The sequence below is a fragment of the Silene latifolia genome, chromosome 6 (genome assembly GCF_048544455.1).
Source record: "Silene latifolia isolate original U9 population chromosome 6, ASM4854445v1, whole genome shotgun sequence".
Lineage (NCBI taxonomy): Eukaryota > Viridiplantae > Streptophyta > Magnoliopsida > Caryophyllales > Caryophyllaceae > Silene > Silene latifolia.
In genome coordinates this window covers 38,674,480-38,691,502 of record NC_133531.1, presented here as the reverse complement: position 1 = coordinate 38,691,502, position 17,023 = coordinate 38,674,480, and the positions used below count along the sequence as shown (strand labels likewise).

The 17,023-nt window shown below is 32.7% G+C and overlaps 1 long non-coding RNA gene across 3 annotated transcripts in view; it reads left to right on the top strand.

Moving 5' to 3' along the window:
• Nucleotides 1-16,072, top strand: part of LOC141586754 (uncharacterized) — a 32,561-nt gene extending 16,489 nt beyond the window's left edge. For 2 of the 3 annotated variants that reach the window (XR_012519621.1, XR_012519620.1), the window contains exons 7-9: nt 6,394-6,454; nt 6,681-6,781; nt 15,158-15,356. This is a non-coding gene — a long non-coding RNA (uncharacterized LOC141586754). The other variant, XR_012519622.1, reaches the window with a different exon arrangement.
• The last annotated feature ends 951 nt before the right edge of the window (nt 16,073-17,023 follow it).

Below are 17,023 nucleotides of genomic sequence, written 5' to 3'. Positions count from 1 at the left end.
TTGTTCGATTTTCTGTTAATTTCCGATGAATTGAACTATTTTGTGATGAACTTCTAGATCAGTTTGTTTTATCAAAATTATTTTTGTTGTTGATTCTGGTTTATTCGGTGGATTGTTTTTTTTTTGTTGTTGACCAGAGATCCCCACCGACAACCCATAATCTCCTCCTTCTGAGTCTTGAAGCGAATTTAATGGGTTGACCCCTCCCAAGTTTGGCTTTTTCATTCGCAAGAGTCAGGAATCGAACCCCTGACCACTTGTTTAAGAGATGAGAGTTTATTCGGTGGATTGTATAGGACAATTTTTTTATATTTTCTTAATGTTATGTGATTTTGTTATTTACTTTATAACAATTAACTAGTTTTGAAACCCGTGAAAAATCACGGGTCCTATACAAATTTCCTTTTTTTATTAATACTACTTTTGTAATGATTTGAAAACATTGCAGACGATAAAATAAGATGTAAATTATGAGATTGAACATAATAACACGGTAATATAAACAATAATAATAATATGAGATTAGTGGGGGAGGCATTGTATTTGTCGTTAAAATGTGGGTCTTTGTAAAAGATACAAAAAAAAATCTAATCATGAGTAACTCTTCTTCTTCTTCTTCTCTATTAACAACCTAGTAAATTAATGGAATTTACGCATTTAATCGAGAGTTTTTTTGAATGTAAATGTTGAACGGATGACGTTGCTCATTGCTCTGATGATTCTTGATTTATTCTAACTCGTAAATTCAGTAATGATTTGCATTCTCAATTCATCATACTCAAATTAAATAGTCTAATTACATGTATATAGACATAAGTTGTTTATATAGAAATCAATGATTAATACTTATACATGAGTTATGTATTATGTAACTTTAAGATATTGGTGCTCCGGAGATTGAGGAGTTTCTTAACGGCCAATTTACCAAAGGCGGTCAAGTTTTTCTCCTTCAATAGGTAAAGAAAAATAACCTAACAAAGTGAATGAAGTAAGACTAATACAGTAATTGAATACATTGAATATGTGTCTCTCCATTTCAAATTTAATTATCATTTGATGGTTTTTTTTCTCTTGTAAGAATTATCCGTCAATATTGTGTCGATACTATCACTACAACTAAAAGGCCAAGAATAACTAATAGGCTAAAAACCTTAGCATAATTATTGGAACAACAATAGATAGGCTAATATCAATTAAAATGATCAACGACATAAAAATACATCCTCGTAATGGTGATTACTCCATTCAAGACCTCCAGATTTGATCGTCCATATGAACACATCCTTCAACATCAACTATCGTGTTAACTGATATTGAACTAATATCTGAAATAAAAAAAAATGATGATTCTTAAATTGTTTTCTGTACTCACCGATTGTCATGTATTAATAATTAAAATAGGAAAATCTCCCAAAAAAAATTCCAAGAAAAAAATGAGAAACATCATGCTACCTCTTAAAAAATCCACATATTTGTCGATTGTCATTTGCACGTATTGATCTCCAAGTATGTCATGCTCCTGAAATTCAATCAATTGTACAAATTAGTATTATGCCAAAATCAATTGTACACGAAATACAAAATTGCATAAAATATACCGAGTATATGAAAAATATTATCAAATGAGTTTTGTATTAATAATTAAAATAGAAAAATCTCCCAAAAAAAATCCAAGGAAAAAAAATGAGAAACATCATCCTCTTAAAAATTCCACGTACTTGTCGATTGTCATTTGCATGTTTTGATCTCCAAGTATGTCATGGTCCTGAAAATTCAATCAATTGTACAAATTAGTATTATGCCAAAATCAATTGTACATGAAATACAAAATTGCATAAGATATATTATCAAATGAGTTTGACCAATATAGTAAAATCTTATAATGGAAAAGAGAACATGATTAAAACGAATGAGTTGTAGGTTGATAAAAAAAACTATAATAAAAATGCATGTCTATTGTTGTGCTCATGGAATAAACATTATCATCTCAAGAAAAAAAAGTAGTAATTAAAAAGTCATAATATCATCAAAAGTTTTAAGGTAAACTAAAAATATGAATCATTATAAAGAGACTTGAGAAATGAGTTATGGAGAAAGAAGATGAAAAGTATGGTTAAATGCTTGTGGTGAATTGAATAAAGTATTGAAGTGGAAAAAAATAAAAAGTTTATTGTCTTCTTTAATTTTTTCTAATATTGTAAATGTAAGAATAAATATTAGGGGACATAAAAGAAATTAATTATGATGATGAGACTTGTAATATGACTTCTTGAAATCATGTGGTTATATCACATGTCATTTAAAAATGTACTCAATGTTAGCCTTTTTATACTATTTATTATATAGATTTTAAAGAAATAAATAAATGTATACTTTAATTTTATGAGCTGTGTTAATATGAAAAAATTTAACCGATTCACTAACATATATGTTCTCTTCCAAAAATTTCAATTAAAATGTGAAATATAATTGTAAATTATGAAACTTTTATGTCAATTTTGGTAAGTTACATCTTTTTTTTGGTTTTTTTAGCTCATCAAATCTTTAATATATACATTTAATTTAATAATATTAATGACGTCTTTTGATTTTCTTTATTTGTATGTTACACAATATGTAATGACATTTTTGTAAGGACTTTTAGTAATCATTTTTTTTATAAGAATTATATCAAACAACCAATAATCTCATAATAATTAATAAATAATTAAATAATCAATAAAAATTAATAGAAATTAATGGGGTATAAAATATTAAATGCTAATGCCATGTGAAATTAAGATAAATGCTTTAATCTAAACTTTTAACTATATTGTATAGATTTACTTAATTATTTACAGAATTTGTTTGTAAATTACTTAAATTAAATAAATATTTTCTTTTCTATATATTTTATATTTTCCAAAACCTTATCCTTTACGTAAAATAATTTCATGAACTAAATACGCGGTATTACTACCCTTTTAAAATTCTATTATTACTGTTTAATTTCACTTAAGTATTTACAGAATTTGTTTGTAAATTACTTAAATTAAATAAGTATTTTCTTTTTCATATATTTTATATTTTCCTAATTTTTTTATATGATCTTTAATACTCATTTGTCGATTAAGTAGTTCTGTAAAACATCTTCTATATACAACAAAGTTATAGTAGCAACAATAGTGAATTAATGCCTTTAAAAAAAGTAGTGAATTAGTGACAATACAATTTTTTTTTTCCAACTTCATTTATTCATCGTCGTTCTTAATTTCTTATGTATTCAGTTTTTTATTTTTATTTCGAATACATATAATACTACTCCATATGAAATATTTTGAAATTATTAACTTATAATTAATGCGTATTTTTTATTGTAGTTTTTTTTAGTTATTTAAATTTAAAGCTAATGGAATATGGATGGATTTTTAAAGGGAATAAGTATTTTAAATTAATGCAATATAATAATAAATTGGATAATCCATGTTATATTCGTTTGCCAAGTCACATTATTATTGTGTACGTGGCTTTTTTCCATCCCATGTGGCATTGTCTACGTGGCATTTTTAAGCTAGCCTTTTAATAATATTTATAGATTATGGATCTACTATTGAAGTTTATCCGTATATTTCAAGATAGATTTGAGAATTTAAGTTTGGTAGATTTTTTTTTGTTTTTAATATTGCCACAAAGTGCGATAGTTGTTGATCGAGTGTGAGTGAGATGATTGTTATGGCAATTTGCAATAGCTGAATAATATCAAATTATCAATGATATGAATATATGATTATTCCAAGTGCTTTGAAAGCCCATTAGTTTCATATGATGAGTTGAATGCAGATATATGCAATTGTGGAAGAAGCGGTTCGTGGTTAAGGGGAGAATGATGGATTATAGTTGATTACTGTGTGAGCCTGTGAGGTAATGTAATCGAGACTCTCCTGCTATTTTTAAACCTAAATTGCTGCTACTTACTAACCAAAATCGATAGTCCTATTGTCGTCTTATATGTGTTGGGTAGTAGTCCTTTATAGGAGATGATTACTGCTTTTGTTAATGGCATATGGGGAAAGTACAAGTATGATAAATATGATAATGTTAGTTGACATGGGAACGAGTCCCCCCAAATACGGTGTATAATTGTTCTAATCCATCTAACATTAGAGAACAAATAAGGGCACTTTACATATTCGGGCACCAAGTATACAATCTTCGAATAGCTGAAGATCAAGGACTGTCACATGAGTGATGTTTCTGAGTTAGGCTTCTGCATTCGACAGTATTACACTATTAATTGTATAACTAATATATTTTGTAAAGTTTAGTTAATATACATGCAATCTGTATAGTGGAGCTAAATAACTATTAGCTTGGTTACGTGATCCTTTCTTTAGGTACTTAGTCAGGTAGAATATTGTCTACTTGTTTGGGATGGGTATAAGTATACATAAAGTAAAATAAAGCTTAATGCAGTTCTCTGTTATACATAAGTTGTTGCGGAAGACTTCATATGCGCTTACCCGTCTTATCAATGTCTACACATGAGTATTCTTTAATGGACCTAGAACTGGTCCTATGTTTCATTATCTATACCTAATAGTTTTATGAAATACTAGGGTGAAGAGTGCGGGTGACGCCCTAATTCTTTTTTTTTTTTTTTTTGAACTGTATAGAATGCAAAGCCATCTAAAAGTTATGAACAAGCACCAAGACAAACCTATGACTAGTACACCAAGTGCAGTATTTGAATAAATTTGGGGATGTCGATTTCTAGAATAAAGACGAAGCAGAGATGGGAACAAGGATGATTTATTTGAAGAGGAGTTGTAGACTGGTGGGCTTATAATGGCGAAAGGTACAAAGCCTTATCTTGTACAGTTGTACTGTGGGTTAGATTTCACATGCTCGTGTTTTAAAATTTATAGCCCGTAGCTCTCTTTGTTTTTGGTGGTCTAATATCTCTACTATTTTTCGGAATTTAGCCTGACATATTTAGGAAATTTGGGAAGGGAAGCCGAGCTTAGAAGATTTCAAGATGGGATCATTGCAGAAAGCACTTGTAAGTAGTGACCATTTGTTGTATCGACATTGAGTTTGTGATTGTTATTTACTCTGGCCTATGAGGTTGATGCCACTGAACAGGTTGGGTAAGCAAGCAAGCAATGCAATAGACATGTCATTATTAAAAAATATGTTCAGCCATGTCAGAGTTTATTTATATTGCTTTGACATTTATTGTTTAAATCTAGAAATTGATTGGACGTCTTGGAAGAAAATATGGTTTATTTTGACTCTTAAATCCTAGTCTTCTTTAGAAGTGATCCTGTGGTATGCTCCTCAAGTTTAAATACATCTTCACCTGCTGCAAGGTATAGCCTCCCTTCATGTTTTGGTCTTTTGGTGCTAGAGCTGAAAAATTTAATAATTGTATTTATGCCAATGATTACGACAATATAGGGACAAAGTCACACTCTTATGTATGTTATACTAGCAAGCTAGTTAAATGTTAAAATAGCTTGTGGTAGAAGCAGTAAATAAACAATATGGTATTTGCTAGCCTTTTCACAATGATGCAGCTCCTCAGAAAGAACGTGAAGTGAATCTACCTTTCGGTGGCATTGATCTGAACAACTTAGCCAAGTCAGGTTTGTGTTACTATCACTACTCACGTCTTCGAAATAGTTTATTTGTTATTTTTATGTCACAAGAGAATTTCTTTGTGCAGTCTGCTCTATCTGTTGTTTTATCAGTGTGGAAGTGGAAGTGAAACTGGATAAGAAGCTCTCGATAGTGTCCTTGGCAGACTGAATAGGCGAGCTTTTACTCCTAATGTGCTTTGCATCCTTTTTCATTGTGGAAATTAAAGGCCATCAACGACTCATTTGATGAATCCCAGTGACTATAAAACTGCTTGTTCTTTTCTCCTACAGCATTGAGGCCAGCGGCGACTCGTTTGAAGACTCCAAGTTGGGTACATATTAGATTGCTCTGACGATAAAGTTAACTCATAGACTTATTATTTTGTTAGATTTATTCATTTTAATAATTTTGGATCAATTTATATGAATTTGTATCATATTTCGTAAAGTTAAGTCAGACTGATTTTATATGTATATGATGATGATGTAATCTAATTTTAATTTTTGATTAAAAATTATCAAGGTCTTACTTTATTGAATGATACATTTTTTTTTTAAAGGAAAAACCTAAGAGATTGGTTTTAGTAAATCACAAGTTTCAAAGATAGATCAAAGAAACCGGTTATGGTCAGTAACTGGTTTCTTTGAAACAATAAAAGAGACCGGTTTCTGCAGACAACTGGTTTCTTTGAAATAATCAAAGAGACTGGTTTCTCCACTGAACTGGTCTTTTTGAATTAATCAAAGAAACCGGTTTAAATAACCGGTCTCTTAGGCTAAGACACATGTTATTACTGAACTCCCCGGGTGGAACACAAGGGTTTAGCTTTCGAGAGGTATGCGTATACTCTCTCTTTCTCGGAATAAGAGCTCGCAATTAAGAAATGTTGGTATAAAGCTGTCCAAAACAATAGCTAAAAGTAAAAATAAGCAAATTTGAACCTTATTTGATGGCATTGGGGAACAAAAATAACAAAGAATTCCTGCTAATTCTGATCAAATTAATAGAAGCATTGGGGAATAAGGATAACAAACAGAGCGTCTGACCATATCTTGTTTCAGTGACACGGTGTTGCAGCTAAGGGAAGTCTGAGCAAGAAAGACACGTCCTTCATTTGTGTGAGGCTCTCGAATCCATTCCAGACACTGGACTAATAATAGAGGTCAGTCAACAAAAATGCATCATCTTAAATTCAGATGCGCATGTTCCTTGTGCATACCATAGCATCACACAAGACAACAATCACAACATTCACTACAAGGATAACACGGAAAAGTGACGGACGAATCCGTCACTATATAGAATTTTTGTGACGGAATATCCGTTGCAAAATTGATTTTTTGTGACGGACTATCCGTTGCAAAATTGAATTTTTGTGACGGAATATCCGTTGCAAAATTGATTTTTTGTGACGGACTATCCGTTGCAAAATTGAATTTTTATGACGCAATATCCGTTGCAAAATAGATTTTTTGTGACGGACTATCCGTTGCAAAATAGAATTTTTGTGACGGGCTATCCGTTGCAAATTGAATTTTTGTGACGGACTAGCCGTTGCAAATTTTTGATATTTGTGACGGCTAATCCGTCACATAATGAAACAGCATTTTTAAAAAAACCAGCAGGTTTGCTGCTGGCCACAATGCACGTAGCATTGTTTCAGTAAAACCTGCAATATACCACACAACCCCATCGACCGCAAAGCGGGAATCTATGTCAAGTCGACCGCAAAGCGGGAACCAATCAACAATACGTTTTAACTAACACCAACACCGAATCATAAAGTTAAAGGTTGTCTTTTATAAATAAAATCTAACATAATTAAGTTAGTGGTTTACATAAACTTCATCAAATCTACCAAGGTTCAAGATTTGATTTTTATTTAAGAAACTAAGAGTTTGCCTAATCGGGGTAACGTGTTGACCACCAAATGGATGACCGTCATCCGTGAAATCGTCTCTACGAAATGGAGGCGGGCCACCTGAGCATGTAGGGGGGGAGGGGGAGTCCATCCATACTTCTCGAACAAGAACGCCTCCATGCTATCTCCTTTGTGCTTTTGGGTCATTATCTCTCCCTCCATCCTACCGATTTGCTGTCGCAATTGTGAATTTTCCATTGTGACTCGAGAAAGCAAACTAGGTGAGTAAGAAGAAACCGAGTGACGGGCAAGCCTATTAGCCGGAGGATCGTACAACTCGGTGCCGCCGACCCCATACCCCACACGCGCATCTTCTCATTATAGCCTCCACTTTGGCGGTATAGTAGGACTCGTTCAGATCCGGTTCCAGTCCCTCGGGCATTGGCTGGTTCATAAGTCGACGGTAACCAACCTGAAAAAGTAATAAGTAGGAAAAAAGTGTTAGTTAAAATTTAAATTAAATAATACCTTACTAATTTATAAAATAACATAAGAAGGCTAATTAAATCGATTTTTTCTAATTAAAGAAACTTACATCGGTCTCTTACGCCGAGGGTTAATCCAGTTGCCATGCTTATCTTTCTTGGACTTCTCCATGAGCTTGTACGGTGTGGCTTCAAAGACTCGAAAAAATTATATGAAAAAAATATTACTCCGTATTATAGATCGATAATCGTTAATCCTTTGTTATGAGAAAACTAAATTATGAAATACACTAAAAATAAATACTTAAATGAAATAAGAAATTTTATAAATTTGGGAACTCAAATGTACTTACCAATTCCTTAAAAGCCAAAACTGCATTCTTCCTTCCGAGAGTGTGGGTTGCTAATGCTTTCCCATCTTTCGATCCCGACCTTCTATTTACCTTATTTATTTCCGAAGTTTTAGCAAATTCGGGATTCTCTATTGGCCTTTTCTTCAATTTCTCCCAATTTGTGACGGTAAGCCACTCCGGCTTTTTCTTTGCGGTGACGGCTTGGGCGATAATCTGGGTAATACGCCTCTTGATCCGACTCTCCCACTCAGTCCTAAGAGGATATCCTCGTTCGTGGGCCCGAACACTACCCTGAAATTAAAAAAATTGAATTTTTGTGACGGAGATAAATAAATTTAATTATATTATTAAAGAATAAAAATATTATTAAAGAATTAACCTCAAAATATTGCCACATCCTCTCTCGCTGCTCATGAGTCATCTCTGACCAATTGGTGACGTACTCCACGTACGTATGAGTGAATGACTTGGTCAAATATTCGCGGATCGGCTTGTCCTCCCACCTTGAAATAAATGACATATATTAGATCAGGTGATTTAAAATAAAATTATTAAAGGAAAAATTACAAAATATTACCTATTATAGTTGATATTTTCAAAATATCACATATTATACTTATATTTTCAAAGTATAATATATAGGATTTTGAAAAATATTGACTATAATGGGTAGTATTTTGAAATGCGTCATTATTTAAATAATATACAAGAAAGTCAATAAAAAATAAAAAGGGAAAGCATTACTTACCAGGATCCTATGGCAGGATCCTCTGATAGAACAACTCGCATGTCCTCTGGCTGCTGCTGCTGCTGGTGTGGCTGTGGCTGCTCTACCTCCTGCTCCTCCTCCTCCCGGTCATGTCGTCCACGACTACCACCTCCAAACATCCGTCTAATTATGTTTCTACGACCTACCATAATTACTAACTATAAACATTCCAAATTGTTAGTCAAATATGTGATACATAACGCAATATATGTCTAAATCACACAAGAAAGTCAACAAAAATAAATCACACAATAAATTGTCTTAAAATTAACCTTAACTCAAAATAAACATCATAGTTTTACACAAATGGATTAACATTATTATTAACCAAAAAAATTGAATAAAATTACAGCTAATCTCCATCACTATCACTATCACTACGAATTAAAAGAGCTTCATCTTCTGAAAAAAGCATTCCGACTTCGTGCACTTCTTCCTCATTTTCCCACTCTTCTCCCTCTTCTTTTTCTTCATCATTATCTCCATCATCTTCGCCGCTTTCTATAACCACTTCGTATTCATCTTCACTCCGGATGTCTTCCACCAAAATTGGTGAAATGGAATGATCATTGACAACGTCAACATCTTCTTGAAAGTCAATTTCTTTAACAGGAGCGTCGACATGTGATCTAGCCTTAATTTTAAAAACCGCAGACCATTGATTATCTTGCTTAGTGGTTGGATAAGGAGAATAACAAACTTGATCGACTTGATAGGCTAACACAAAAGGATTATGTCCACAAAGTCTCTTTGCTTGGTTTACATCTACAAGTCCGTAAATCTTATGGATATTGAGTCCTTGTGGAGAATTATCAAACCAATCACATTTAAATAATATGACCCTATAAATCCTTGGACCGGTATAATAAGCAAGCTCAATTATTTCATTTAGAATTCCATAGTAGTCCAACCCTTCTGTGGAACTTACACAAACCCCATTGCTTAATGTAGCTTTCGGAATATCAACCTTCTTCTTAAAAGCACGAAATTTATAACCATTGATAGAATATCGTCTCCAAGTCCTCACCATATTACTAGGACCCATTGCTAGAGTCTTAATTAAATGATCCTTCAATCTATAAGCCTATTCAATAAGAAATGTTTTAACGTGTTATAATTTTATCATTCTTAAATAAGTAATGTGTTAGTTGTCTATTTTAAATAAAATGTATAACTTACTTCATTTCTGAACCATTTCGTAAAACTTTTGTCATGTTTGCTCCAAACGTCATCCGACGAAACAATGTCAGGAAATGTTAGTTTGATATGTGTCTCAAACTCCCTATATCAATAACATGTTTTTGTTATATATTATTTATAATTTAAGCCAAGCATAATAATTAAGAATGAATTTAGTAAAGAAGACGTAACGTACTCTTCATAACGCTCTAACAATTTTTCACAATTCCTTAGCACATAAAAGTGAGCTTCTTCGAACTCTTTCTCATCCAAGAATCTCTCAATACATTTCCCGGTTGTAGTTCCCATGTCATCATTGAATAACGTGGGTAGGTTTGAATTTAGATGATATTCTAAATTCAAACCAACATCCAAGTCTTTCGATTTTGTGTCAATATGATCTTCAAAATATAAAGAACAGAAATTGGAAATTTCCTCTAACAAAAAAGCGTTGCATATGGAACCTTCCACGCGGGCTTTGTTGGTAATCTTTTTTTTCAAATGATTAAGGAACCTAAAAATATATTGAATTTGTAAATTAATAATTAGTTATTATTGTCAATCCAAAATAAATGGTTAAAGGAGTAAATAAGTGATATATTACCTCTCAAATGGATACATCCATCGATATTGAACAGGTCCTCCAACTTCCGCTTCATAAGGTAAGTGAATGGGCAAATGCTCCATGGAATTGAAGAAAGATGGGGGAAATATCTTCTCTAACTTGCATATTATTTCCGCAATGTTTGTCTCTAAACGTTCCATAGATTCAACCTTAATTGTAGATGCACATAAGTCTCTAAAAAATTGGCTTATCTCCGTTATTGCATTCCAAGAAGCCGTCGGGAGTAAATGTTTCAAAGCAACAGGTAATAAACGCTCCATAAAGACATGACAATCATGACTTTTCATCGAATGCAAGATCAACTTCACATGATCGACACACCTACTCAAATCCGAAGCATAACCATCCGGGAATTTCAAAGAACAAACCCAATCACACAAAGCCTTTTTTTCAGCAGTTGTTAAAACAAACCTAGATGTTGTAGGCCGTTTATAACAATTTTCAATAAAGTCAGCTTTACCTTTAGGTCCAAATGTAGTTTTCTTTGGTACATTCATCACCGTGTTGATAATCTGTTCAAAAAAGTTTTTCTCAATGTGCATAACATCTAAGTTGTGTCGAATCAACAACGTTTTCCAATAAGGAAGTTCCCAAAATATGCTTTGTTTCCACCAACCTTCCTTCTTGTCTTTCAATCTTTTTAATTCTTGATCAGAAGCATCAATTACTTTTGGTAAATCTTTTACCGTATCCCACACCTCGTCACCGTTTAGTTTCGCTGCGGCTATGCGGGTTACAGTGTTCTTCTTTAAAAAATGCTTACAATTATTGCGGAAAGGATGATCAGGTTTTAAGAACTCACGGTGACAATCGAACCAAGAAACCTTGCCACTATGTTTTAGCCAAAAAGATTTATGGTCTTTTTCTTGACAATAAGGACAAGCACGGTACCCATTGTAGACCAAATTTAAAGCATACCATATGCAAAGGAAATCGTTGATCGTCCACATTAATGCGGCCTTTAATTGAAAATTTTGTTTCTTAGAGACATCATAGGTGTACACACCAGTTTCCCAAAGTTCTTTCAACTCTTTGATTAACGGTTGGAGGTATACATCCAAATTTACCTTAGGGTTCTTAGGACCTGGAATGAGCAAAGATAAGATCATAAATTGTCTCTTCATGCATAACCAAGGAGGTAAGTTGTACGGAGTGAAAATCACGGGCCAACATGAGTAATTCCTCCCAAATTGCCCAAAAGGGTCAAATCCATCTGTACACAAACCCAGGCGAACATTACGAGGCTCACTTGCAAATTCTGGATGTTCTCTATCGAAATGTTTCCAAGCTTCTCCGTCACTTGGGTGTGCCATTGTCCCACTTTCTCTTAATCTAGAGTTTTTATAGTGCCAACTCATCTCACCTGCTATGTGCTTGGTTGCATATAGTCGTTGTAACCTTGGTGCAAGCGGGAAATAAGTTAGTGGTTTACAAGGAATTCGTCTCCCGCTTGAATTCTTTGCACTCTTATACCGATCTGCATGGCACTTTGTGCATTTCTCAAGATTAGCATTTTCCTCCCAAAAAGCATGCATCCAAAGAGGGACATGCATCAATCTTCTCATGGGGTAGTTGCAATCCCTTAAGCACCTTCTTAATCTCATTAAAATTGCGCGCCATTTGATTATCCTTTGGAATAATGTCACCAACGAACGACATAAAACCATCAACGCATCTAAGAGATATGTTGTTCTCACATTTGAGTGTTGCCAACCTAGCGGCCGCTTGCAACAGACTCATATTACTTCCCGTATACACTGGTTGTTCGGCTTGTTCTAGCATTTTAAAGAAGGAAGAAATTTGGGGGTTTGGGGTTTCATAACGCACTTCTTCATTGCTAAGGTCGTCGGGATTAAGTTGATCTTCCAATATTTGTTCAATATTATCGCGTAATGCATTTTCTACCATCTCCCGGTAAGGATTTCCACTAACTACACTACTCGTACTTTCTTGGATAGGCAAATTCTCACCGTGGTGCGTCCATACATAGTAATTATCGGCAAAACCATACGAGTAAAGATGACTTAGAACATCCCTCTTTCCTCTATAAGCTACATTCTTACATTTCTTACATGGACACTTCATTTCACATACATCCTTATACACGGTACTTTGTTCCGCGAATTCAATAAACTCCCTCACACCCTTTGCAAATTCAACCTTAGGTTTCTTTTTTTCATCTAATCTTTCATACATCCACGCTCGTTCTAATCTTTTCATGTTATGTATCTACATTTCAATATATCTATGTTATAAACAAACAATAGTAAAATAAGAATAATAGCAACCAACAATACACAATAAATATTATCATACAAATATATAATTATTGTCAACAAGTACTCCATCTTCGAATTGGGTCCTTATCACTCCAACCTAAACCCATTAATGTACGTTTCAAGTCACTAGTAAACACACACCTGTTATTTATTAATGAGGAAAAATTCGCAAAATTCCCCTTAGTTCTCCAAATACACAATGTAGAATAAATAATTATTCCACATATGTATTTAGAGAACATTAAAGGAATCGTTACCAAACTCTTTCGTCATTAATAAATCACAAGTACGTGTTTACTACCTAAGTGACTTGAAACGCAAAGACAAACGATCCAAAACGGGGACTATTCAAGAATTGCTCCTAATGAGAAATTCTTGAACGGGTACTAGGTCGATCAACATCAAAACAAACAATAATTTGAACATCAACAATAAAAACAATGGCTACTAATTTTAAACCAATTTCTAACTTACAATTTATATTCTTCTAATTTCTAACTAGCATAACAATTTGTAAATGACATTTTAAACCAATTTCCATCATTTGACATTAGTTTATAATCATATCTAACCTTACATTTTAAACAAATTTCTAACTTACAATTTATATTCTACTAGTATACTACTAATTTCTAACTTATATTTTTAACCAATTTACAACATTTTTGACCAATTTACAACATTTTACTAATATATTAACTTTTATAACTAACATAACAATTTACAAACTATTAATATACTACAAATTTCTAACAAACATATCAATTTCTAACTTACATTTTTAACCAATTTCTAATATTCTACTAAAATATTAACTTTAACAATATCAACAACAATAATACACACAACATCAACTATAACAACATAAACAATAACTACATCAACAACAACAATGGCTACTATCCTAGAGTCATTAGCATAATTTAAATAATAATTAGTAATTTTAAAAGATAATTAGTAAGAAAAGATTACCTAATTAACTAAAATCAAAATGGTGGTGGTTGATTGCGGTGGCAATGAATAGGTGGCGGCGGCGGCAGGAGGCGGCGGCGGCGCGGCAGAGGGTGGCGGCGGTCTTGACAGGTGACGGTGGTTGATGGGGTGAACAATGGTGGGTGGTCGATGTTTTGGGGTAAATAATTAGAGAAATTGATTTGGGGGAAATGAGAAAGGTAAAGGGGGACGCGACTTTGTTTTATCAGAAAAAAAAAAACTTGTGACGGACTAGCCGTCACAAATTCCGTCTCAATCCCGCTTCTTTTGAATTTTTGTGACGGAATATCCGTCACAAGTTTTAATTATTCCGTCACATGTATACTTTTTAGATTCCCTCTGCAAGAAGTGACGTGTGTCAGTTAAAGAAAATTTGTGACGGACTAGCCGTCACAAATTCCGTTGCAAACCCGCTTTTTTTGAATTTTTGTGACGGAATATCCGTCACAAGTTTACTTTTTCTTTGTGACGGAATATCCGTCACATATAGTTGTTTTTGTGACGGAATATCCGTTACAAATCTTTGTTTTTGTGACGGATCACCCGTCAGAGACTTTGGCGCCCTTGTTTTTGTCAACCCGCCAAATTCTTGTGACGTTATGTAACGGCTAGTCCGTCACAAATCCGTCACAAGTCCGTTGCAAACCCGTGTTTTGTGACGGGATTTTCATCCGTCCCTACTGTTCCGTCACTATGCCGTGTTATCCTTGTAGTGATTAAATTGCATTTATTTTTTCAGGGATCTTTAGTCTTTACCATATTTTCCGTTTCCAATGGAGTCAGAGAATCGATGATCTTTACCATATTTTTCAGAGATATTTACATATGTTGGAATACAAAAAAAACTGCTCATTAAGCCATACACGCGTCTTATATATCAAACAAAAGTTAATTGATGCAATTCTTAACACAATTTTCATTGAAACTGTATATTTCTGTTTTGAACACAAAGGTAAGGCCATGTATGTACGACCTTGTTTGCCTTGAATAATAGGTGACAAATGGAGAGGAGAAGGTTTCAGATTGGAAATATTTTTTTGCAAAGCTCATGGAAAAACCGCGCAAAACCCAATGATGATTCGCAGAAGCAGTTCTATGATGTATTTATTTGTAAATCTATGCTTATAGTACTGGCTTTACTTTATTTTTTGTCGCTACTAGCCTACTGATCTATCCACACTTATTCTCCTCCACACCTAGGCTGAAACGATCACGTCAATACGTCTTATAATCTAGTTCTCGGGTATGCTTGAAATCTGTCTGTAATAAAGCATTCTTCTGTTAACAGTGTATCAACATTGACATTTCACAGCAAACTATGCAGTTAATCATCATCTTCAATGGATGGAAATCGACAGCATTTGCCGGGTGCCTGAGTGAATGAAATGAGATTTGAACTTAGAAATCACTACTTGAAAAATCTTGGAAAAGGTCTTCCAATTGCAATGAAATGAACTTACATTCATTAACATGGGCGGATAAACAAGTGTAGGCTTGCAACTAGAGGTCGCAAATGGGCCAGTTGGCTCGGGTCATGCAAGCATTAGGGTCACTAAGTGATTGGGTCATACGGCAAGTGACCGATGTATGATTAGTTTAGGTATATAAACAAGAAATGGGACATAATTACGGGATAAAGAATCTCAACACACATTTTCGGCAAGAGACGAAACAAGAAACTTCCAAAGCAACGTCAAATCTTTCCACAACCAAAAAAGGCAAAATATACATCACAAAGGTTATTACTATATCTTCTCATCCCTCATATAAGAATTAGTCCATGTTCTTTTGGACTTAATTTCAATTTTTATAAGTTCAGTTCAGTTCACTTCAGCTATATTAAGTTCAGTTCAGTTCAACTCAGTTCAGTTCAGTTCAGTTCAACGTTAATAATACTATTCTTATTTTATATTCTTACTGTTATCATTATTAATATATTAATCTATTAAATATTTTTATTACTATATTAATATATATTTATTATATTACTATTGTTTTTATTATTATTTTTATTATTTAATATATTTATTTATTATTATATTATTATGATTAATGGCAATATTAGTAGTATAAAGTATTAATATTTATTATTATTATTATTATTATTATTATATTATTATTATTATTTTTACTATTATTATTATTTATATTAATTGTTAAAATTATTTATAATATTTATATTATATTATACTTATCATATTTATTTTTTAGTTATTATAATTAATATATTGTATTATTTAATATTATATTATTAATAATAATGTTATCATTTATATTACTAATATATTATTATTATTATTACTATATTTATTATTATATTACTATTATATATATATATATTATATTAATATATTAATAATAATGAATAATATTGTTATAATATTTATTATTATTATTGGTATTAATTTTATTATTATTATTATTATTATTATTTATTTATTTATTTTTATTTTCAGTTCAGTTCTGATCAGATAAGATCAGTTCAGTTCAGCTTTACTAAGTTCAGTTCAGTTCAGTTCAGACAATTTCAGTCCAAAAAAGCAGGGCCTTGCTCGTAAAATTTCTAGCGCTCTGCTACTATACAACATGCATGATTTTGACACCATAAATTAATGAAAAACAAAAACAAAAACAGGAGAACAAAATGGATAAATCAAAACTCTCCTTCGCCACCATTTGATTTCTCGTCGATACCGTTGGCTAACAAATCTCGCTGCAAGCTATTTTGGTTGCACCAACACAAAAACTCAGGAAGTGGTCCATCTTCGCCAAGAACCCATGGATGTTCAGCAACGATCTCAATCAAAAGGGAAGCAAGGCCCAGAATAAAACAAACAGCACATATTTTGCAAGGTAAACC